This window comes from Aethalodelphis obliquidens, unplaced genomic scaffold (genome assembly GCF_003676395.1).
Source record: "Aethalodelphis obliquidens isolate GAN/ISIS:26980383/991018 unplaced genomic scaffold, ASM367639v1 scaffold136, whole genome shotgun sequence".
Classification (NCBI taxonomy): domain Eukaryota; kingdom Metazoa; phylum Chordata; class Mammalia; order Artiodactyla; family Delphinidae; genus Aethalodelphis; species Aethalodelphis obliquidens.
Genome location: NW_020838080.1, coordinates 963422 through 989960, shown reverse-complemented (window position 1 = coordinate 989960; position 26539 = coordinate 963422). Strand labels below are relative to the sequence as shown.

The window sequence follows — 26539 nt, the reverse complement described above, 5'->3', positions numbered from 1 at the left end:
TAATCCTAAGTCGTACGCTAACACTAACCCGTGCCCTCACACGTACGCTCACCCTAAACCGTTGTCGTACCCTAACCTGTCCCCTATACCGTCCCCGTCACCTAACCCTAACCCTAACCCTCACCCTAACCCGAACCCTTACCCGAAGCCTTAACCTAACCCATCCCCTAATCCTAACCCGTACGCTAACACTAACCCATGCCCTCACACGTATGCTCACCCTAAACCATTGTTGTACACTAACCTGTCCCCTAAACCGTCCCCGTCCCCTAACCCTAACCCTAACCCTTACCCGAAGCCTTATCCTAACCCGTCCCCTAATCCTAACCCGTCCGCTTACACTAACCCGTGCCCTCACACGTACGCTCACCCTAAACCGTTGTCATACCCTGACCTGTCCCCTAAACCATCCCCATCCCCTAACCCTAACCCTAACCGTAACCCTTACCTGAAACCTTACCCTAACCCGTCCCCTAATCCTAAGCCGTACGCTAACACTAACCCATGCCCTCACACGTACGCTCACCCTAAACCGTTGTCGTACCCTCACCTTCCCCTTAACCGTCCCCATCCCATAACCCTAACCCTAACCCTAAACCTTATCCAAAGCGTTACCCTAACCCGTCCCCTAATCCTAACCCGAACGCTAACACTGACCCGTGTCCTCACACGTACGCTCACCCTAAACCGTTGTCGTACCCTAACCTGTTCCGTAAACCGTTCACGTCCCCTATCCCTAACCCTAACCCTAACCTTTACCCGAAGCCTTACCCTAACCCGTCCCCTAATCCTAACCCGTACGCTAACACTAACCCGTGCCCTCACACGTACGCTCACCCTAAACCGTTGTCGTACCCTCACCTGTACCCTAAACCGTCCCCGTCCCCTATCCCTAACCCTAACCCTTACCCGAAGCCTTACCCTAACCTGTCCCCTAATCCTAACCCGTTCGGTAACACTAACCCGTTCCCTCACACGTACGCTCACCCTAAACCGTTGTCGTACCCTAATCTGTACCCTAAACCATCCCCGTCCCCTAACCCTAACCCTAACCCTAAGCCTACCCTAACCCTACCCTAACCCTAACCCCTCACCCTAACCCTAACCCCAACCCTAACCCTAACCCTAACCTGTACACTAACACTGACCCATACCCTGAAATGTACCCTACCCCTAACTCTTTGTCATACCCTAACCTGTACCCTAAACCATACCCGTTACCTAACCCTAACCCTTACCCTATCCCGTACCCTAATCCTATCCTGTGAGCCAACCCTAACCCGTACCCTAATCCTAACACATACACTAACTCTAACCCATACTCTACCCCGTACCTTTACCCTAACACATACCCTAACGCATAACCTATCCCTAAACCGTAGTCGTACCCTAACCTGTACCCTAACCACTACCCGAACCCTAACCCTAACCCATATCCTAACCTGCACCTTAATCCTAACCCCTATCCTAACACTAACCAGTACCCTAACCCTAACCCGTACCCTAACCCATACCCTAACGAATAACCTATCCCTAAACCGTAGCCGTCCCCTAACCTGTACCCTAACCACTACCCGAACACTAACCCTAACCCGTATCCTAACCTGCACCTTAATCGTAACCCGTATCCTAACACTAACTAGTACCCTAACCCGTACCCTAACCCATACCCTAACCCTAACATGTACCCTAACACATACCCTAACCCTAACCTTTTACAGTACCCTAACCTGTACCCTAACCGCATTTAATTATAATGTGTGTGTTCTTTGTCTTATCCTAGAGTGTAAAGTCTTCTCTTTTCCTGGAACCCAAGTATTATTCCTTTCCGTGCTAAGTGATATTTGGAGAGTGGGAGAGGTTTAATAAATTCCTTAACTCTAAAGCGGACCCTAACTCTGACCTGTACCCTAACCCATACCGTTCCCATACCCTAACCCATACCCTAACCCATACCCTAACCCATACCCGTACCACAATCTGTAACCTAACCCTAACACGTAGCTGTACCCTATTCTGTACCCTAACCCTAACCCGTACTCTAACCCTAACCCTAACCCTTACCGGAACCCTACCCTGTACCCTAACCCTAACACGTACTCCAACCCTAACATGTACCCTAACACATACCCAAACCCTAAACCGTAGCTGTACCCTAACATGTACCCTAAACCCTACCCTAACCCTAACCCATACCTTAACCCTAATCCTAACACGTACCCTAACCTGTACCCTAATCCTAACACATAGCTCTACCCTATCCTGTACCCTAACCCTAACCCTAACACAAACCCTAACCCTAAACCGTAGCCATACCATAACCTGTACCATAAACCCTACCCTAACCCTAACCCCAACCCTAAACCTTACCCAATGCCTAACCCTAACCGATACCCTAATCTTAACCCATACACTAACCCTAAACCAAAGCCGTACACTAAACTGTACCCTAACTCTAACCCATACCCTAACCCTAACCCATACCATAATCAATATCTAATATCCTGACACTATCCTGAACTAATTTCCTGACCAAGGTCCTTAAACTGTCCCTAAGTAAGCCCTGACACTGTCCCTAAGTGAGGCCCTGAGGCTGTCTCTAACAGAGGCCCTGATAATGGCTTTAGCAAAGCCCCTGAGGCTGATCCTACCAAGGTACTTATGCTGCTCCTAATTCATGCCCTGATACTATCCCTAGCTAAGGCCCTGACGCTAGGCCTCACTCAAGCCCTGTCGCTCTCCCTAAGTCCAGCTCTGATGCTGTCCCTACCTGAAGCCCTGACACTGGTCCTAAATTAGGCCCTGATGCTCTAAGTAACTAAGGTCTTGGCACTATCCCTAGGTCATTTCCTGACACTATCCCTAGGTCATTTCCTGACACTATCCCTAAAATTTACCCTAACCCTGTCCATAGCAACTGTCCTGCCTCTTATGCTAACTGAAGCCCTTATGCTGTGCCTAACTCAGGCCCTAAATTTAGTCCCAATGCTGTGACACTGTACCAAACTGAGGCCTAAATGCTCATCCTAAATCCGGCCCAGAACTGTCCCTAACTAAGGCTCTAACACTATTCTTAACTAATGCCCTAACACTATTCCTAACTCAGGCCCTGACACTGTACGTAACAGAGGCTTTGATGCTCATCCGAAGCCAGGCCCTGACACTGTCTCTAAGGCCCTCCTGCCATCAATATCTAAACTTCTGACATTATCCTGAGCTAATATCCTCAACCATGTCTTACTAAGGTCCTGAAATTGTCCCAAATTAAGGCCTGATGCTGTCCCTACGTGAGGCCCTGGGGCTGTCCCTAACAGAGGTCCTGAGAAGTCTTTAACAAAGACCCTAATGCTCATCCTACAGAGGCCCTTATACTACTCCTAAGTCATGCCCGGACACTGTCCCTCACTCAGTCCCTAAAGATAGGCCTCACTTAGGCCATCTTGCCGTACCTTAGTTAGGCTCTGACGCTACTCCTACATCAAGCCCTGACACTGGACCTGATTAAGGCCCTGACACTGGTCCTAACTAAGGCCCTGATGCTCTCAATAACCAATGTCTTCATGCTATCCCTAGCTCATTTCCTGACACTATCCCTGGCCTGGAAGCTGACTCTGTCCCGAGCTAATTTCCTGCCTCTTATCCTCACTGAAGCCCTAATGCTCTCCCTAACTAAGGCCCTGACTAGTCCTAATTAAGGCCCTGACACTATCCCTAACTAAGACCCAGAATCTGTCACTAATATAGGCCCTGCTACTGGCAATAACTAAAATCAGGACACTATCCTGAGCTAATATCCCGACCCATTCCTAACCAAGGTCCTGACACTGTCCCTAAGAAAGCCTTGTCGCTGTCCCTAAGTGATGACCTCAGGCTGTGCCTAACTCAGGCCCTGAAGCTATGCCTAACTGAGGCCTTGACCCTGTGACTACCTCAGACTCTGATCATGTCTTTAACTAAGACCCTATTGCTGATCTAACAAAGGCCCTGATGCTGTCCCTACATCATGCCCTGACACTGTCCCCAGCTAAGGGCCTGACGCTAGGCCTCACTCAGGCCCTGTCGCTCTCCCTAAGTCAGGCTCTGATGTTGTCCCTACCTGAAGCCCTAACACTTGTCCTAAATAAGGCCCTGATACTGTCAGCGACTAAGGTCTTGACACTATCCCTAAGTCATTTCCTGACACGATCCCTAAACTTTACCCTAACCCTGTCCCTAGCAACTGTCCTGCCTCTTATGCTAACTGAAGCTCTTATGCTGTGAATACCTCAGGCCCTGAATTTAGTCCCAAGGCCCTGACACTGTCCCTATCTAAGACCTAGATGCTCATCCTAAATCCGGCCCTGACACTGTCCCTAACTAAGGCCCTAATACTATTCTTAACTCAGGCCCTGACACTGTACCTAATAGGCCCAGATGCTAGTCCTAACTAAGGCCCTGACACTGTCCCTAAGGCCCTGCTGCCATCAATATCTAATATCCTGACACTATCCTGAGCTCATTTCCTGACCCATCTCTTACCAAAGTCCTGAAACTGTCCCTAAGTGAGCCCTGACGCTGTCCCTAAGTGAGGCCCTGAGGCTGTCCCTAACAGAGGCCCTGATAATGGCTTTAGCAAAGCCCCTGAGGCTGATCCACTGAGGCCCTTATGCTGCTCCTAAGTCATGCCCTGATACTGTCCCTAGCTAAGGCCCTGACGCTAGGCCTCACTCAAGTCCTGTCTCTCTCCCTAAGTCCGGCTCTGATGCTGTCCCTACCTGAAGCCCTGACACTGGTCCTAAATTAGACCCTGATGCTCTAAGTAACTAAGGTCTTGGCACTATCCCTAGGTCATGTCCTGACACTATCCCTAGACCTTAACCTAACCTTGTCTTTAACGAGTGCCGAGCCTCCTATGCTAACTAAATCCCTGATGCTGTCCCTAACTAAGGCCCTGAAATTAGACCCGAGGCCATGACGCTGTCCCTAACTGAGGCCTGGAGGTCGTCCGAACTCAGGCCCTGACACTACACCTAACTCAGTCCCTGACACTGTACCTAACAAAGGCTCTCACGCTCGTCCTAAGTCAGTCCCTGACACTGTCTCTAAGGCCCTCCTGCCATCAATATCTAAAGTCCTGACATTATCCTGAGCTAACATCCTGATACATGTCTTACCACGTTCCTAAAGCTGTCCCAAAGTAAGCCCTGATGCTGTCCCTAAGTGAGGCCCTGAGGCTTTCCCTAACAGAGGCCCTGAGAATGTCTTTAACGAAGACCTTAATGCTGATCCTACAGAGGCTCTTATACTACTCCTAAGTCATGCCCGGACACTGTCCCTCACTCAGTCCCTAAAGATGGGCCTCACTTAGGCCATCTTGCCGTACCTTAGTTAGGCTCTGACGCTATCCCTACATCAAGCCCTGACACTGGACCTGATTAAGGCCCTGACACTGGTCCTAACTAAGGCCCTGATGCTCTCAATAACCAATGTCTTCATGCTATCCCTAGCTCATTTCCTGACACTATCCCTGGCCTGGAAGCTGACTCTGTCCCGAGCTAATTTCCTGCCTCTTATCCTCACTGAAGCCCTAATGCTCTCCCTAAGGCCCTGACTAGTCCTAATTAAGGCCCTGACACTGTCTCTAACTAAGGCCCGGAATCTGTCACTAATATAGGCCCTGCTACCGGCAATAACTAAAATCAGGACACTATCCTGAGCTAATATCCCGACCCATTCCTAACCAAGGTCCTGACACTGTCCCTAAGAAAGCCCTGTCGCTGTCCCTAAGTGATGACCTCAGGCTGTGCCTAACTCAGGCCCTGAAGCTATGCCTAAATGAGGACTTGATCCTGTGACTACCTCAGACCCTGATCATGTCTTTAACTAAGACCCTACTGCTGATCTAACAAAGGCCCTGATGCAGCTCCTACATCATGCCCTGACAGTGTCCCCAGCTAAGGGTCTGACGCTAGGCCTCACTCAGGCCCTGTTGCTCTCCCTAAGTCAGGCACTGACGCTGTCCCTACCTGATTCCTTGGGTCACAAATCAAGCCTTGGTAAATTTAAGAAAATTAAGCATTGTTTTAATTTGTTCTTTGTTTCCAAGTTGTTTATGTTTTGTGTCTCCTACCTGATTCCTTGATACTGGTTCTAAATAAGGCCCTGATACTCTCAGTGACTAAGGTCTTGACACTATCCCTAGGTCATTTCCTGACATGATCCCTAAACTTTATCCTAACCCTGTCCCTAGCAACTGTCCTGCCTCTTATGCTAATTGAAGCCCTTATGCTGTGAATACTTCAGGCCCTGAATTTAGTCCCAAGGCCGTGACACTGTCCCTAACTAAGGCCTAGATGCTCATCCTAAATCTGGCCCTGACACTGTCCCTAACTACGGCCCTAACACTATTCCTAACTCAGGCCCTGACACTGTACCTAACAGAGACCCAGATGCTAGTCCTATCTAAGGTCTTGACACTGTCCCTAACTAAGGCCCTGCTGCCGTCAATATCTAAAGTCCTGAAAGTATCCTGAGCTCATTTTATCCTGACCCATCTCTTATTAAGATCCTGAAACTGTCCCAAAGTAAGCCTTGATGCTGCCCCTAAGTGAGGCCGTGAGGCTGTCTCTAACAGAGGCCCTGATAATGTCTTTAACAAACACCTTAGGCTGTTCCTACCGAGGCCCTTATGCTGCCCTTAAGTCATGCCCTGACACTCTCCCCAGCTAAGGCCCTGACTCTAGGCCTCACTCAGGTCCTGTCGCTCTCCCTATGTCAGGCTCCTACGCTGTCCCTACCTGAAGCCCTGACACTGGTCTTAAATTAGGCACCGATGCTCTAAGTAGCTATGGTCTTGACACTATCCCTACGTCATTTCCTGACGCTATTCCTAGACCTTAACCTAACCTTGTCTTTAGCTAATGTCGAGCGTCTTATGCTAACTAAATCCCTGATGCTGTCCCTAACTGAGGCCCTGAATTTAGTCCCGAGGCCGTGAACCTGTCCCTAACTGAGGCCTGGAGGCTGTCCTTAACAAAGGCCCTCAACTTATCTTTAACTGAGGCCCTGACACTCTCCCTAATTAAGGATTGAGGCTGTCTCTAACTAAGGCCCTGAGTCTGTCTTTAACTACTGGCCTCACTCTTTCCCTAACAAAGTTCCTGACACATTCCCTAACTAAGACCCTGACACGGTCCCTAATAACTTGAGCTGTCCCTCATTAATGCCCTGATGCGGCCCATAAATGATGTACTGAAGACGGCACTAAGGTCCAGACGATGTCACTAATGACCCAAAATCTCTCTTACTAAGGCCCTCAAATTACCTCTAACTGAGGCCCTAAAGATGTCCATAACTATAAGTCCCTGACACTATCTCTAACTAAGATCCTCAAGTTATCTTTAACTGAGGCCATGACAGTGTCCCTAATGAAGGACTTGACACTGTCTCTAACTAAGGTCCTGAGTCTGTCTTTACCTAACGGCTTCACTCTTTCCCCAACTACTCCCTGACGCTGCCCCTACCCAAGGCCCTGACGATGTGCCTAATTGCCTGAGCTGTCTTTCACTAATACCCTGACCCTGTCCATAACTAAAGCCCTGATGATGTCCCTAACGAACAGCCTGAAGTGTCTCTTACTAAGGCCCTCAAGTTTTTCTCTGAGGCCCTGACACTCTCCCTAATTAAGGCCTTGACACTGTCTGTAAGTAATGGCCTGATGCAGCTCCTACCTGAGATGCACTGCTCTCACTAAGGCCTTGAAGTCTCTACCTAAGAAGCTGACACTGTCTGTAACTAATTTCCTGACTTTTCCCTTAACTAACATCCTAATTTTGTCCCTAAATAACGCCCTGACACTGGTCCTAACTACGGCCCTGACCCTATCTAAGGTCCTGACGATGTCCCTAATAGACTTATATGTCCCTCACTGGGATCCTGATCCCGTCCATTACTAAGGCCCTGAATATGTGCTTGAGGATGTTTCTGACCCTGTCCTAAGGCCCTGACCCTCTTCCTAACTAAGGCCCTGACCCTCTTCCTAACTTCCTTGATGCTGTCTCTACAGAAAGCCCTGACACTGCCCCTAAATAATGGCCTGACACTGGTCCTAAGTATGGACCTGATCCTGTCCATAACTAAGGCCCTGAAGATGTCCCTCATTAAGTCTCTGACACTGCCCTTAATAAGCCCCTGACACTGTGCCTAGCTAATGGCCTAAGCTATAACTTACAAAGTCCCTAGCACTATCCCCAAGACGCTGACACCCTCCCTAACTTAGGCTTTGATGCTGTCCGTTAGTGCCTAAGCGGTCACAAAATAACACCTTGATTGTTACTAAGGCCCTGAATATATCCCTAAGAAAGTCTCTGAAGTGTCCCTAACTAACGGCCTAAACTGTCTCTTACGAAGGCCCTCAAGTGATCTCTGAGGGCCTGACAACACTGTCCCTAACTAAGGCCCTGTTGCTGGCCCTAACTAACGTCCTGATGCTGAACCTAACTGAGGCCCTGATGCTCTTCCTAACTAAGGCCTTGATGCCGATTCTACCTGAGGCCCTAAAACTGTAACTAATGACCTGACTCTTTCCCTAACTGACACCCTAATTTTGTCCCTCATTAATGCCCTGACAATGGTCGACACTACAGCCCTGATGCTGGCCCAATCTAAGGCCTTGACGATGTCCCTAATAGCCTTAGATGTCCCTCACTGTTGGCCTGACCCTGTCCCTCACCAAGGCCCTGACCCTCTTCCTAACTAAGGCTGTGATGATGTCTCTACCTGAGGCACTGTCACTGTCTATAATAACAGCCGACTCTTTCCCTAACACCCTGATGCTGTCCCTAATAGCTTCATGTATCTCTCAATAATGCCCTGATCCTGTCCATAACTAAGGCCCTGAATATGTCCCTAAGTACGTCTCTGACGCTGTCCTTAACTAAGGCCCTGATGCTCTCTCTACATAAGGCACTGACACTATCTATAATAATGGTCTGACTCTTTCCCTAACTAATACCCTGATGCTATCGCTAATTAAGGCCCTGAAGATGTCCCTAATACCCTTAGGTATTCCTCTGTACCACCCTGATCCTGTCCATAACTAAGGCCCTGAATATGTCCCTAGGTAAGTCTCTGACGCTGTCCCTAACTAAGGCCGTGATGCTGTCTCTACCTTAGAATCTGAAATTCTAATGTCCTGACTCTCCCTAACGAACATCCTGACGCTGCCCCTAAGTGAGGCCCCGACACTCTTCTTAACTAAGGACTTGCCGCTGTCCCTACCTAAAACCCTGACACTGTCTGTAACTAATGACCTCTTTCCCTAACTAATACCCTAGTTTTGGCCCTAACTAACGCTCTGACACTGGTTCTAATTATGGCCATGATGCTGGCTCTAAAGCCCTGAACATATCCCTAAGTAACAGCCTGAACTGTGTCTAACTAAGGCTCTCACGTTATCTCTAAGTGAAGCACTGACACTGTCCCTAACTTAGGCCCTGATGCTGTCCCTTATAGTCTAAGCTCTCACTAAATAATGCCTGATCCTGTCCATAACTAAGGCTCTGAATATGTCCCTAAGTGCATCTCTTAGGGACATATTCAGCCTGATGTCCTTAACAGCCTGAACTCTCTTCAACTTATCTCTGCGGCTCTGACACTGGCCCTTCCTAAGGCCTCACCCCGGGGTTGTCCCACGCTGCTGGGCAGTTTTCTCTTCTCTGTATCTCTAGCCAGCTGCCTGCCATTGGTCACTCTAAGATTCTGCGATGCAGTGGTCCCACGTGGGATGTGCCTGTGTAGGCTCACCTGCGGGAGGAGAGTCATGGCCACTCCACCCTCCAGGGGACTGCGGCTCAGGGTAAGAGCCTCTCAGCCAATGTCTGGACACAGGGTTCTGTGTTCTTGTTTGTTGTAAATCCCTTGGAGTTACCTCTAACATTCTTAAATGGATATCCCCCCCCCTGCATATTTATAATATAAATTATTTACCACATTAAAATCCAGGAATGACATTCTCAGAATGAGCAGGAGAACACTGGATGCCCCCTCAATGATCTATTACTTGGAGGATTTAAATTCTAATGAGAAAACACTCACTCTCCTCACCCTCTTGGACGTCAGCACAAGGCGGGAATCAGCTGCATCCTTTGTTTATTCCTCTGATTTTCCAGAACCTTTCATTCCAGGAGAAATCTCTGGGCTCTGTGGGAGCTGTGAGTGGTGGCCGTCAGGTAAATCTGAGACTGAAAAGCAGGAGGAAGAGAGACAGAGGAGGAGATGACAATCGGTGACGGGGAGAAGCGGGGGCGTCCACATTCAATCTCAGGCTGAGAGTCTGGGTTAGTTTCCAGCGAAGCTAAGGACCACCAGGGTCTGGCCCCACTGGCCTTGTCACCTGGTGTGGGGACTGGGGACAGCCAAACCCCATGGCCACTTTCAGAGAAATAAAGAAAGTGGGAGGGCACCCTAAGAGCCAGATTGAAAATGGTCATGCTGTGAAATAGTAAGATGCCCTTTCAGAAAAGTGAAGACTGTTCTCTTGGTTCTCAAAGACTTGCAAATACTCTGTGTCCTTCTGGAGGCATGCTGAAGCCTTCAGCCTTTGAGGGCAGTAATGGGAGGGCATCTGGGCTCAAAACCATCCAGCACTCACTCCCTGAGTGTGCTGAGGATGACCCGTGTCCACCCCTCGGGTGCTGTGGGGCCTGAAATCCCCTGATCACCAAGGACGGGAGGGACCACACAGACACTGCACTGGACCACCGGGGGCTTGGCTGCTGGGCTACAGTCCTTTACCAGATACATGGTTTGCAAACATCTTGGGCCATTTTGGATGGTGGATTATCTTATTCCTTGCTCCTTTTATACACAACTGTTTTTCATCTTGAGGAAGTCCAATTCATCTATTTTGTCTTTTGTTGCTTGTGCTTTTGGTAGATCTAAGAAATCATGACCAAATCCAAGGTCATGAAGATGTACTCTCATGTTTTCTTCTACGAGTTTTATAATTTTGGTTCTTGCATCTAGGCCTTTGGTCCATTTTGCGTTGATTTTGTATATGGGGTTGGGGGAGGTAAGCGTCCAACTTTACTCTTCTGCATGTGGGTATCCAGTTGTTCCAGAACCTGTGCTCACTGTTTGGGAGAAAATACCTGCAAATGATGCGACCAACAAGGGCTTAATTCTAAAATATACAAACAGCTCATACAACTCAAAAAAGAAAAAAAATCAAAAAATAGGCAGAAGGTCTAAATAGACATTTCTCCAAAGACATACAGATGGCCAAGAGGTACCTGAAAAGACGCTCCACATAGCTGATTATTAGAGAATGCAAATCAAAACTACAGTGAGTTATCACCTCGTAGTGGTCAGAATGGCCATCATTAAAATGTCTAGAAATAAATGCTGGAAGGGGTGTGGAGGAAAGGGAACCCTCCTACACTACTGGTGGGAATGTAAATTGATGCAGCCACTATGGAAAACAGTATGGAGGTTCCTCAAAAACTAAAAATAGAATTACCATACGAACCAGCAATCCCACTCCTGGGCACATATCCACACAAAACTATAATTTGAAAAGGTACGTGCACCCCAGCATTCACAGCAGCACTATTCACAATAGCCAAGACATGGAAACAACCTGAATGTTCCTCAACAGATGAATGGATATAGAAGATGTGGTACATATATACAATGGAATATTACTCAGCCATAAAACAGAATGAAATAATGCCATTTGCAGCTACATGGATGGACCTAGAGATTATCATACAAAGTGAAGTAAGTCAGACAGAGAACACAAATACCATATGATATCACTTATATGTGGATTATAAAATGAGGCCCAAATGAACCTATCTACAGAACAGAAACAGACTCATAAATATAGAAAACAGACTTGCGGTTGTCAAGGGGAATACAGGGGAGAGGGATGGATTGGGAGTTTGGGATTAGTAGATGCAAATTATTATATATAGGATGTATAAACAAGTTCTTACTGTACAGCACAGGGAACTGTATTTAATACGCTGTAATAAACCATAATGGAAAAGAATATGAAAAATATGTATGTATGTATGTATGTATATATGAATCACCTTGTTGTACAGTAGAAATTAACACAACATTGTAGGTCAACTATACTTCAGTATCAATTAGTTTGAAGGCACTTTTACAAATTAGGTCTTATTTCTCTTGTCCTTTCATCCTGGGACAAATGTATAACAGAAACTAACCTGGATTACTCCGGGATGAACTCATATCACACAGAACTTTAATTGTTGAACAAACCATGAATACCAGTTACACCATGGGATGTCCTGACCCAATACGAAGTTTGTAAACCTTGTATCAAGCCTGCAGAATCCACTAAATTTGGAAATTCAAACTGAAATGAAGCCACCTATCCCGTGACTTCTCCACAACTAGTTATACAATATCAATTGGAAACCATATACAATCAAATGAAGGTAGACAGAAACAACTATAGCCTTCCTTTTTTTTTCTTTTTAGATGAAGACAGTATTTAAGGTGATGTCTTGGGCCATTTCAGGGTGTTACTCAATTTCCTGGGTATCTGCCATGCACACAGGAGGTACACATGTTAGTTAACTTGCTTGTGTAACTATATGAAGGTAGTTAATACAACAAAACTGTATACGTAAAGTGAATTAAATGCTAAAGTCGTGTTTTGTATTTTTAATGACAATGAAAAAGTGCAGCGCTGATATTTGTTACAAAAATAAACATTCTTAGTGAAAAAAGCCATACAGAAAAGCCCACCTAGATCCCATACTCATCTTGTCTGCTTCAAATCCATCAAGGTTGTCCAAATGAGGGAGAAACTCAGTAATGGGTCCAGAAAAAGAAAACTGGATCAGGATGGAAAAAGACATTTTCATACAATTGGGACAGTAGGTGAAAGTTGAAGTGGGGCTGAGTATTAAATTATAATATGGACATCAGGATTTCTTCATTTAGGGGTTATGTGCTGGTTCCTTGGGAAAAACACACTGAGCATTTTGTGTGAAGTGGCAAACGTGAGTACTTTTTGCCATGATTGCAATTTTGCTACATTTTAAATTACTGAAAACTAAATTACTTTTCTAGACAACCATGTCAATATCATGCCAGAAAATCAGATAACAGAGACATCAAATTTTGTGATAGAGGCCAAGACTTACCCAGACCACGTTCAACCAAAGTTGTGATACTTATTTCCCTTGTAGGACTCCGCATGGTATGAAGAGGCACCGTGGGAAGAGTATATTAGTAGCTACCATCTCTTGGGTCCTGTGGATTACCTGGAGTGCAGTAGAAACTGTGAGATTTTAGTATTGCAATTTTTCACATTACTTCAAAAAATATGTTAAAAAATAAATTCAGTAAAGTTGCAAAATACGGAATCAATATACACAAATCAGTTTTGTTTCTATACACTAATAATGAACCACCAGCAAGAAAAATTAAGAAAACAATCCCATTTACAATTCCATCAAAAAGAACGAACTATTTAGCAATAAATTTAACCAAGGACACGAAAGACCTATACTCAGAAAACTATAAAGCATTGATAAAGAAACTGAAGACACAATAGAAAACAATATTCCATGCTCATGCATCAGAAAAATTACTATTATTAAAATGTTTGGGAGAGGGGGAAGATGGCGGAAAAGTAAGACGCGGAGCTCACCTTCCTCCCCACAGATACACCAGAAATACATCTACACGTGGAACAACTCCTACAGAACACCTACTGAACGCTGGCAGAAGACCTCAGACCTCCCAAAAGGCAAGAAAGTCCCCACGTGCCTGGGTAGGGCAAAAGAAAAAAGAATAAACAGAGACAAAAGAATAGGGATGGTACCTGCACCAGTGGGAGGGAGCTGTGAAGGAGGAAAGGTTTCCACACACTAAGAAGCCCCTTCGCGGGCGGAGACTGTGGGTGGCAGAGGGGGGCAGCTCAGGAGCCACGGAGGAGAGCGCAGCCACAGGGGTGCAGAGGGCAAAGCGGGGAAATTCCCGCACAGAGGATCAGTGCCGACTGGCACTCACCAGCCCGAGAGACTTGTCTGCTCACCTGCTGGGGCGAGCGGGGCTGGGAGCCGAGGCGCGGGCTTCGGTCAGAGCGCAGGGAGAGGACTGGGGTTGGCTGCGTGAACACAGCCTGAAGGGGTTAGTGCACCACGGCTAGCCGGGAGGGAGTCCGGGAAAAGGTCTGGAGCTGCCAAAGAGGCAAGAGACTTTTTCTTCCCTCTTTGTTTCCTGGTGCGCAAGGAGAGGGAATTAAGAGTGCTGCTTAAAGGAACGCCAGAGACGGGCTCGAGCTGCGGCTAAAAGCACGGACCCCAGAGACAGGCATGAGACGCTAAGGCTGCTGCTGCTGCCACCAAGAAGCCTGTGTGCAAGCACAGGTCACTCTCCACACCCCCCTTCCGGGGAGCCTGTTCAGCCCACCACTGCTAGGGTCCCGGGATCCAGGGACAACTCCCCTGGGAGAATGCACAGCGCGTCTCAGGCTGGTGCAACGTCATGCCAGCCTCTGCCGCCGCAGGCTCGCCCCGCATCCGTGCCCCTCCCTCCCCCCAGCCTGAGTGAGCCGGAGCCCCCCGAATCAGCGGCTCCTTTAACCCAGTCCTGTCTGAGCGAAGAACAGATGCCCTCCGGCGACCTACACGCAGAGGCGGGGCCAAATCCAAAGCTGAGCCCCGGGAGCTGTGCGAACAAAGAAGAGAAAGGGAAATCTCTCCCAGCAGCCTCAGAAGCAGCGGATTAAAGCTCTACGATCAACTTGATGTACACTGCATCTGTGGAATACATGAATAGACAACGAATCATCCCAAATTGAGGAGGTGGACTTTGAGACCAAGATTTATGATTTTTTTCCCCTTTTCCTCTTGTTGTGAGTGTGTATGTGTATGCTTCTGTGTGAGATTTTGTCTGTATAGCTTTCCTTTCACCATTTGTCCTAGGGTTCTATCCGTCCTTTTTTTCCCTTTGTTTTTTTCTACTTTGTTAAAAAAAATTTCTTAATAATTATTTTTTTATTTTAATAACTTTTGCTTATTTTACCTTACTTTATTTTATTATCTATTGTCCTCTTTCTTTCTTTCTTTCTTTCTTTCTAATTTCTCTCCCTTTTATTCTGAGCCGTGTGGATGAAAGGCTCTTGGTGCTGCAGCCAGGAGTCAGTGCTCTGCCTCTGAACTGGGAGAGCCAACTTCAGGACACTGGTCCACAAGAGACCTCCCAGCTCCACGTAATATAAAATGGTGAAAATCTCCCAGAGATCTCCATCTCAACACCAACACCCAGCTTCACTCAACGACCAGCAACTACAATGCTGGACACCCTATGTCAAACAACTAGCAAGACAGGAACACAACCCCACCCATTAGCAGAGAGGCTGCCTAAAATCATATTAAGTCCACAGACACCCCAAAACACACAACCAGACGTGGACCTGCCCACCAGAAAGACAAGATCCAGCCTCATCCACTAGAACACAGGCACTAATCCCCTCCACCAGGAGGCCTACACAACCCACTGAACCAACTTTAGCCACTGGGGACAGACACCAAAAACAACAGGAATTACGAACCTGCAGCCTGCAAAAAGGAGACCCCAAACACAGAAAGATAAGCAAAATGAGAAGACAGAAAAACACACAGCAGATGAAGGAGCAAGATAAAAACCCACCAGACCTAACAAATGAAGAGGAAATAGGCAGTCTACCAGAAAAAGAATTCAGAATAATGATAGTAAAGATGATCCAAAATCTTGGAAATAGAATAGAGAAAATGCAAGAAACATTTAACAAGGACCTAGAAGCACTAAAGATGAAACAAACAACGATGAACAACACAATAAATGAAGTGAAAAATACTCTAGATGGGATCAATAGCAGAATAACTGAGAAAGAAGAATGGATGAGTGACCTGGAAGATAAAATAGTGGAAATAACTACTGCAGAGCAGAATAAAGAAAAAAGAATGAAAAGAACTGAGGACAGTCTCAGAGACCTCTGGGACAACATTAAATGCACCAACATTCGAATTTTAGGGGTTCCAGAAGAAGAAGAGAAAAAAGAAAGGGACCGAGAAAATATTTGAAGAGATTATAGTTGAAAACTTCCCTAATATGGGAAAGGAAATAGTTAATCAAGTCCAGGAAGCACGGAGAGTCCCATACACGATAAATCCAAGGAGAAACACACCAAGACACATATTAATCAAACTGTCAAAAATTAAATACAGCAGGCTTCCCTGGTGTCGCAGTGGTTGAGAGTCTGCCTGCCGATGCAGGGGACACAGGTTCGTGCCCCGGTCCAGGAAGATCCCACGTGCCATGGAGCGGCTGCACCCGTGAACCGTGGCCGCTGAGCCTGCGCATCCGGAGCCTGTACTCCGCAACGGGAGAGGCCACAACAGTGAGAGGCCTGTGTACCGCAAAAAAAAAAAAAAATTAAATACAAAGAAAACATGTTAAAAGCAGCAAGGGAAAAACAACAAATAACACACAAGGGAATCCCCATAAGGTTAACAGCTGATCTTTGAGCAGAAACTCTGCAAGCCAGAAGGGACAGACAGGGCATGTTTAAAGTGATGAAGGAGAAAAACCTACAACCAAGATTACTCTACCCAGCAAGGATCTCATTCAGATTTGATGGAGAAATTAAAATCTTTACAGACAAGCAAAAGCTGAGAGAGTTCAGCACCACAAAACCAGCTTTACAACAAATGCTAAAGGATCTTTTCTAGGCAAGAAACACAAGAGAAGGAAAAGACCTATAATAACAAAAACCCAAAACAATTAAGAAAATGGGAAGAGGAACATACATATCGATAATTACCTTAAATGTAAATGGATTAAATGCTCCCACCAAAAGACACAGACTGGCTGAATGGATACAAAAACAAGACCCATATATATGCTGTCTACAAGAGACCCACTTCAGACCTAGAGACACATACAGACTGAAAGTGAGGGGATGGAAAAAGATATCCCATGCAAATGGAAACCAAAAGAAAGCTGGAGTAGCAATTCTCATACCAGACAAAATAGACTTTAAAATAAAGACTATTAGAATAGACAAACAAGGACACTACATAATGGTCAAGGCATTGATCCAAGAAGATATTATAACAACTATAAATATTTATGCACCCAACATAGGAGCACCTCAGTACATACGGCAAATACTAACAGCCATAAAAGGGGAAATCGACAGTAACACATTCATAGTAGGGGACTTTAACACCCCACTTTCACCAATGGACAGATCATCCAAAATGAAAATAAATAAGGAAACACAAGCTTTAAATGATACATTAAACAAGATGGACTTAATTGATATTTATAGGACATTCCATCTGAAAACAACAGAATACACATTTTTCTCAAGTGCTCATGGAACATTCTCCAGGATAGATCATATCTTGGGTCACAAGTCAAGCCTTGGTATATTTAAGAAAATTGAAATTGTACCAAGTATCTTTTCCGACCACAATGCTCTGAGACTAGACATCAGTTACAGGAAAAGATCTGTAAAAAGTACAAACACATGGAGGCTAAACAATACGCTACTTAGTAACACAGTGATCACTGAAGAAATCAAAGAGGAAATCAAAAAATACCTAGAAGCAAATGACAATGGAGACACAATGACCCCAAACCTATGGGATGCAGCAAAAGCAGTTCTAACAGGGAAGTTTATAGCAATAGAGTCCTACCTTAAGAAACAGGAAACACCTCAAATAAACAAACTAAACTTGCACCTAGAGTAATTAGAGAAAGAAGAACAAACAACCCCCAAAGTTAGCAAAAGGAAAGAAATCATAAAGATCAGATCAGAAATAAATTAAAAAGAAATGAAGGAAATGATAACAAAGATCAATAAAACTAAAAGCTGTTTCTTTGAGAAGATAAACAAAATTGATAAACCATTAGCCAGACTCATCAAGATAAAAAGGGAGAAGACTCAAATCAATAGAATTAGAAATGAAAAAGGAGAAGTAACAACTGACACTGCAGAAATACAAAAGATCATGAGAGATTACTACAAGCAACCATATGCCAATAAAATGGACAATCTGGAAGAAATGGACAAATTCTTAGAAATGCACAACCTGCCAAGACTGAATCAGGAAGAAATAGAAAATATGAACAGACCAATCACAAGCACTGAAATTGAAACTGTGATTAAAAATCTTCCAACAGACAAAAGCCCAGGACCAGATGGCTTCACAGGCGAATTCTATCAAACATTTAGAGAAGAGCTGACACCTATCCTTCTCAAACTCTTCCAAAATATAGCAGAGGGAGGAACACTCCGAAACTCATTCTACAAGGCCACCATCACCCTGATACCAAAACCAGTCAAGGATGTCACAAAGAAAGAAAACTACAGGCCAATATCACTGATGAACATAGATGCAAAAATCCTCAACAAAATACTAGCAAACAGAATCCAACAGCACATTAAAAGGATCATACACCATGATCAAGTGGGGTTTATTCCAGGAATGCAAGGATTCTTCAATATACGCAAATCAATCAATGTAATACACCATATTAACAAATTGACGGAGAAAAACCATATGGTCATCTCAATAGATACAGAGAAAGCTTTTGACAAAATTCAACACCCATTTATGATAAAACCCCTCCAAAAAGTAGGCATAGAAGGAATTTCCTCAACATAATAAAGGCCATATATGACAAACCCACAGCCAACATCGTCCTCAATGGTGAAAAACTGAAAGCATTTCCACTAAGATCAGGAACAAGACAAGGTTGCCCACTCCCACCACTCTTATTCAACATAGTTTTGGAAGTTTTAGCCACAGCAATCAGAGAAGAAAAGGAAATAAAAGGAATCCATATTGGAAAAGAAGAAGTAAAGCTGTCACTGTTTGCAGATGACATGATACTATACATAGAGAATCCTAAAGATGCTACCAGAAAACTACTACAGCTAATCAATGAATTTGGTAAAGTAGCAGGATACAATATTAATGCACAGAAATCTCTGGCATTCCTATACACTAATGATGAAAAATCTGAAAGTGAAATCAAGAAAACACTCCCATTTACCATTGCAACAAAAAGAATAAAATATCTAGGAATAAACCTACCTAAGGAGAAAAAAGACCTGTATGCAGAAAGTTATAAGACACTGATGAAAGAAATTAAGGATGATACAAAGAGATGGAGAGATATACCATGTTCTTGGATTGGAAGAATCAACATTGTGAAAATGACTCTACTGCCCAAATCAATCTACAGATTCAATGCAATCCCTATCAAACTACCACTGGCATTTTTCACAGAACTAGAACAAAAAATTTCACAATTTGTATGGAAACACAAAAGATCCCGAATAACAAATGCAATCTTGAGAACGAAAAATGGAGCTGGAGGAATCAGGCTCCCTGACTTCAGACTATACTACAAAGCTACAGTAATCAAGACAGTATGGTACTGGCACAAAAACAGAAATATAGATCAATGGAACAAGATAGAAAGCCCAGAGATAAACTCACACACATATGGTCACCTTATCTTTGATAAAGGGGGCAGGAATGTACAGTGGAGAAAGGACAGCCCCTTCAATAAGTGGTACTGAGAAAATTGGACAGGTACATGTAAAAGTATAAGTTTAGATCACTCCCTAACACCATACACAAAAATAAGCTCAAAATGGATTAAAGACCTAAATGTAAGGCCAGACACTATCAAACTCTTAGAGGAAAACATAGGCAGAACACTCTATGACATAAATCACAGCAAGATCCTTTTAGACCCACCTCATAGAGAAATGGAATTAAAAACAAAAATAAACAAATGGGACCTAATGAAACTTCAAAGCTTTTGCACAGCAAAGGAAACCATAAACAAGACCAAAAGACAACCCTCAGAATGGGAGAAAATAGCTGCAAATGAAGCAACTGACAAAGGATTAATCTCCAAAATTTACAAGCAGCTCATGCAGCTCAATAACAAAAAACCAAACAACCCAATCCAAAAATGGGCAGAAGACCTAAATAGACATTTCTCCAAAGAAGATATACAGAGTGCCAACAAACACATGAAAGAATGCTCGACATCATTAATCATTAGAGAAATGCAAATCAAAACTACAATGAGATATCATCTCACACCAGTCAGAATGGCCATCATCAAGAAATCTAGAAATAATAAATGCTGGAGACGGTGTGGAGAAAAGGGAACAGTCTTGCACTGCTGGTGGGAATGTGAATTGGTACAGCCACTATGGAGAACAGTATGGAGGTTCCTTAAAAAACTACAAATAGAACTACCATATGACCCAGCAATCCCACTACTGGGTATATACCCTGAGAAAACCATAATTCAAAAAGACTCATGTACCAAAATGTTCATTGCAGCTCTATTTACAATAGCCAGGAGATGGAAACAACCTAAGTGTCCATCATCAGATGTATGGGTAAAGAAGATGTGGCACATATATACAATGGAATATTACTCAGCCATAAAAAGAAACGAAATTGAGCTATTTGTAATAAGGTGGATGGACCTAGAGTCTGTCATACAGAGTGAAGTAAGTCAGAAAGAGAAAGACAAATACCGTATGCTAACACATATATATGGAATTTAAGGGAAAAAAAGAAATGTCATGAAGAACCTAGGGGTAAGACAGGAATAAAGACACAGACCTACTAGAGAATGGACTTGAGGATATGGGGAGGGGGAAGGGTAAGCTGTGACAAAGCGAGAGAGAGGCATGGACATATATACACTACCAAACGTAAGGTAGATAGCTAGTGGGAAGCAGCCGCATAGCACAGGGAGATCCACTCGGTGCTTTGTGACCGCCTGGAGGGGTGGGATAGGGAGGGTGGGAGAGAGGGAGACGCAAGAGGGAAGAGATATGTGAACATATGTATATGTATAACTGATTCACTTTGTTATAAAGCAGAAACTAACACACCATTGTAAAGCAATTATACTCCAATAAAGATGTAAAAAAAAAAAAAAGAAAGCAAGGACTGGAACAGATATCTGTACCCCATATTCATAACAACATTATTCACAATAGCCAAAAGGTGGAAGCAACACAATGCATCCTTCAACAGATGAATGGATAAGTACAGTGTAGTATATACAAAATGGAATATGATTCAACCTTTAAAACTAAGGTAATTCTCACACATGCTACAATGTGGATGAACCTTGAAGTCATTATGCTAAGTGAAACCAGCCAGACACAAAAGGACAAATGTTCTATGATTCCACTAGTATGAGGTGTGCAGATAAGTCAAATTCAAAGACAAAGTAGAATAAGGTTGCCAGGGGTTGAGGGGAGTTAGTGTTTAATGGCTACGGTTTCACATGGGGAAAATAAAGTTCTGGAGATGGATGGTGAGGATATTTTTACAACAATGTGAATGTACTTAAGGCCATAGAACTGTATACTTACAAATGGTTTAAATGGGCCTTCCCTCGTGGCACAGTGGTTAAGAATCCGCCTGCCAATTGCAGGGGACACGGGTTCAAGCACTGGTTCTGGAAGGTCCTGCATGCTGCAGAGCAACTAAGCCCGCGAACCACAGCTACTGAGCCCTCGTGCCACAACTACTGAAACCTGTGTGCCTAGAGCCCATGCTCCATAACAAGGGAACTCACTGCAATGAGAATCCTGCACATGGCAACTAAGAGTAACCCCCACTTGCCGCAACTAGAGAAAGCTTGTGTGCAGCAACAAAGACCCGACACAGCCAAAAAATAGAAAATAAAATAAAATAATTTTTAAAAAGGTTTTAAAAAATGGTTTAAATGGCAAATGTTATGTGTTTTTAATCACAATGGAAAAAATGAATAAAATAATGATCAATGTTACAATGCGGATAAACAGTGAAAACATCCCAAGTGAAAGAAGCCATACAGAAACCCACCCAGATCATGCTCATCTTGTACACTTTCAATCCAGCAAGGTTTTTAAAGTGAGGAGAAGCCCCAGTGATGGTTCCAAGAAGAGAAAACTGGATTCGAATAGAAAACTACATTTCCACAAAGCTGGGGCAGCTGGTGAAAGTTGAAGCGGGTCTGTGGATAGGATTACAATGTGGAAACCTTAATTATTCCTCACTTTGGGGTTATGTGCTTGTTCCCTGGGAGAGTGGCCCTCCCACTCTCACAGGGTAAAACAAACTGGAGTATTTTGTGAAAATGGAAAACTTTATACTGCTATTTAAAGTTTTTTATACACTTGAAATTTACTAGAAAATAAAGTACTTATCAAAACAACCATGTCATACCATGCCAGAAATACAGACATCAAACTCTGTTATAGAGGCCGAGCCCTACCCAGATTCAGTTCACCCACAGTGGGGATGCTAATCACCCTTGTAGGAGTCCACACACCACAAGAGGCACCATGGGAAGATTATATTGGGAGCCACTATGTCTTGGGTGCTGTGGATGACCTGGATGTAGATGAAACAGTGGGATTTCTGAATTCTAGTTTTCCACATTCAACCACCAAAAAACTGTTACAACTAAAAAATGAATTCAGTAAAGCTGCAGGATACAAAAAAAAGAAAAATCAATGCACAAAAATCATTTGTGATTCTACACACTGATAATGAACCATCAGAAAAAGAATTTTTAAAAAAAATCCCACTTACAATTGCATCCAAAAAGATAACTAGGAGTAAATTTAACCAAGGACGTGAAGGACCTGCACACTGAAAACTGGAAGACACTGATAAAGGAAACCGAACAGACAAAAATAAATGGAAAGATAACCTGTGCTCATGAGTAAAAAGAATACTGTGAAAATATGCATTCTAAGGTGGGACTTCCCTGGCCGTCCAGGGGTTGGGACTCTGTGCTCCCACTGCAGGGGGCACGGGTTTGATCCCTGGTTGGGGAACTAAGATCCCGCATCCTGCATGCCACATGGTGTGGCCCCCAATTTTTTTTAATTTAAAAAAATATGTATTCTAGCCAAATTAATGTACACATTCGACGCAATCCTTACCAAAAGTCCAATGACATTTTCCATAGAAACAGAACAAATAATCTTAAGTTGTGTGTGGAACCACAAAGGACCCAGAAGAGCCAAAGCGACCCTGAGGAAGGAGAACGGGCTGGAGGCATCTCCCTCCCTGATTTCACACTTCATTACGAAGCTACAGTCCCCAAAAAGTGTGGAATTGGCACAGAAACAGGCACACAGACCAGAGGAACAGAGCAGAGAACCCAGGAATCAACCTACAGGCATGTGGTCAGTTAATTCACAAGAAAGGAGTCAAGAACATACACCAGGGAAAGGATAGTCCCCTCAATAAACAGTGCTGGGAAAACCAGACGCCACACGCCAAAGAATAACACTGCACTCTGTCTACACCACACACAAAAGGGGTCAAAAACCCAGTTTTCCACATCAAGCTCTTCCTCTCCTGGGTCCTCTGAAGACAGACACCCTCAGCGGTCAGCCACGCACAGGAACCTTCTGCCCACTTTTCCTCACCTTCTCCCTCAGCGGCATCACCTCCCAGCAGGTCCTGAGGAGACCAGGCTCCTGTCAGCATGAACTGGACCCCACGGTGTCCCAAAGCTGAAGGCCCAGCGGGTCCTGAGGAGACCCGGCTTCTGTTAGTGTGGACTCGACCCTGGCTTGTCCCGAAGCCCGGCCATCAGCGTGGACTCAGCCCCGCACCTTCCAGAAGCCAAAGCCCCAGCAGGTCCTGAGGAGACAGGGCTCCTCTCAGTATGAACACGAACAGCATGATCTGAACAGACATCCCGCCAAAAAAGATATACAGATAGTAAAAGTCATACAGAAACAAGCTCAACATCATATACCATTAGGGAATTGCAAATTAAAATCATGAGCTATCACAGCACACCTATTAGGACTGCTGAGCTCCAAAACTATGACAATGCCAATTGCTAGAGGGTGAGGAACAAAAGGACCTCTCCCTCATAGCTGGGGGGTGCATGTGCAGCCACCTTGTAAGACAATTTGGCAGTTTTTTCCAGAGCTAAACAAGTCTCACGTTGGGATCCAACAATCACACTTCCAGTATTTAGGCAACTGCTTTGAAAATCTATGTCCAAATGCAAAGAAGGATGCAATTATGCACAGCAGCACTTCCATAATGGCTAAAAACTTGAAGAAATCAGGATATCCTTCAAAAGATGAATGCATAAGCAAATTGGGGTACATCCATGTCAAGGCAAGTAGAATATGCCACCCCAAAATATGTCTCTCTGGCATAAGGATTATTGGTCTGCTTAAAAAAAAAAAAAAAGAGCTTCCCTGGTGGCTCAGTGGTTAAGAGTCCGCCTGCCGATTCAGGGGACACAGGTTCGAGCCCTGGTCCGGGAAGATCCCACATGCTGCAGAGCAAATAAGCCTGTGAGCCACAAGTACTGAGCCTGCGCTCTAGAGCCCAAGAGCCACAACTACTGAGCCCGTGTGCCACAACTACTGAAGCCCGCACGTCTAGAGCTTGTGCTCCGCAACAAGAAAAGCCACCACAATGAGAAGCCCGCGCACCGCAATGAAGAGTAGCCCCTGCTTGCCACAACCAGAGAAAAGCCTGCCCGCAGCAACGAAGACCCAATGCAGCCAAAAATAATAAACTTTTAAAAAAATCTCAGAAAACTGAGATTGCCGTTTTATGAAGGACATTTACAACAGAGAAATCTCCATTTATAAGGGTATGTCCCTCTTTGCACCAAAAATAGAAGGATAATTAAATCTTAAGTAACTCTTTTCAATGGGGAAGTCCTGACTTAAATGTGCAAACAGTCATACCCTTGTTTACTGTGCTTTGCATGATAACCTGCCATAACTGGCCTTCCCCCCCTTCCCCAGCACCTTTCTTCTGTTTTTAGCTGAAGACGGTATTTAAGGGGATGGTTTTGGTCATTTCAGGGAGTGACTCAGTTTTCTGTGGTATCCCCCTGTATTCAGAAGGTATACATGTTATTAAACTTCTGCTTTTCTCCTGGTAATCTGTCTTTTATTACAGGGGCAGGGGGCCTCAACCAAAAACCTAGAAAAGTAGAGGGAAAATTGTTTTTCCTCCCATACACGTGCAGTGGAATACTACTCAGCAGAAAAGAATGTACCACCAACCTATGGAAAGACATGGATAAATCTTCAGTATATACTGCTAAGTGAAAGACTTCAGTCTGTGGAGGCTGCACACAGTATGACCCCATTGATGACATTCCGGGAAAGGCAAAGCTACATAGATGATAAGCAGATCATGGGGTGGGGGGTTTGAAGTAGTCCATGTGATACTCTAGGGTGGATACCTGTCACTATGCATTTGTCTAAGCCCACAGATGTGCATAGCCCAAGGGCCCAATCATAATCTATTCAAATTTAGTTATTTAGGATGTAGGAGTGTTGCAGGATGGAATACATAATGTCACAGAATCTAACTGTATTAGAAATATATGGAAACAACTCACTGTAGGGGATGGGATAAAAGCTGCTGACCTAAGTCACCTTTGGAAATGAATGGAATCTGTAGACTAAAGGCAAAATGGACCGTATATAAACAGTGGGCTTTATTCTACGAAGTTCTTTCCAGGGTGTAGTAGCCAACAATTCTGAAACCTCTGCACATGTAACCTGGAAAGGAGCAATGCACAGATAAATGGCAGATGGTGGGAGCCATGTTCCTTGCTGTGGGAGTGGGAGGTTACAGATAAGCAAGGGGAGAGCCTCTGCCCTCATAATCCTGGATCTGGGCTTCCTGGGAGGATGTTGATGGGCCGAGGGAAACACACAGATATTCATGCTGGGAAGACCCTGCAGACACAGGAATTTCACACCCCATCTTTCCACCCATACCTGCTGGAAACACTCAGCCCTCCATAATCAGTCAATTGCAGCGTTTAAGACATTCTCACCCCCAGGCAGATAAAGGAGCATGAGGGTCTTGCTTACCCCTAAGCTGTCCCAGAATCCAGGCCCTGGGGTTGGAGCCAGGTTGGGGGTTCCTGGGCCTCTGACCAGCAGGTGAGAGGAGGGAGGAAGCCCCGTCCTGAGGACAGAGGTTCCCTCAAGTCTGTGAGCCCAGGAGCCCCGATGGGGTTCATTCCCAGTGCGGACATGGGCAGGGCCTGCAGTGGTTCTCTGTTCCCCCTGGGCCCTTTGATGAAGCCATGGCAGCACTGGGCCCAGACGTCTCCTGGCGGTGTCTCAAACTCTGACACAGCGGTTTTACAAAGGAACAAGAGAATGGAGCTGAGCCCCTGATGGCCACTCCTTTCTGGCTCTGAGTTGCTTCCAACAGGACCGCAGTCACCTGCACAGTCTGCTGTGACCGATCTGCCCCCATCGGCCTTTCCTCTCCCTCCCTGTGATGATTCCTGTGACATTTCCAGCCTGGACCCCTCTCCCAGGCCAGACGCCTCTGTCCAGCCGCTGCACCCCCATCTCACCTTGGGGGCTAACAGGCCCCTCAGAGAACTGGGATCCCACAGCTCTGCACACCCAGGAGCAGCCCCACCTTCCCAGGTTGCTGAGCCCAGGCACTGGGTGTAACCAAGCAGG

General features: G+C 45.0%; 1 long non-coding RNA gene across 1 annotated transcript; it reads right to left on the bottom strand.

Annotated features, from left to right (window-relative positions):
* Positions 1–10780: 10780 nt before the first annotated feature.
* LOC113616398 (uncharacterized) lies at positions 10781–23663 on the bottom strand. Its single transcript, XR_003431288.1, has 3 exons — positions 23492–23663; positions 13161–13280; positions 10781–11129 (listed from the first exon to the last, which is right to left on the bottom strand). It is a non-coding gene; the product is annotated as an uncharacterized LOC113616398 (long non-coding RNA).
* Between the last annotated feature and the right edge of the window lie 2876 nt (positions 23664–26539).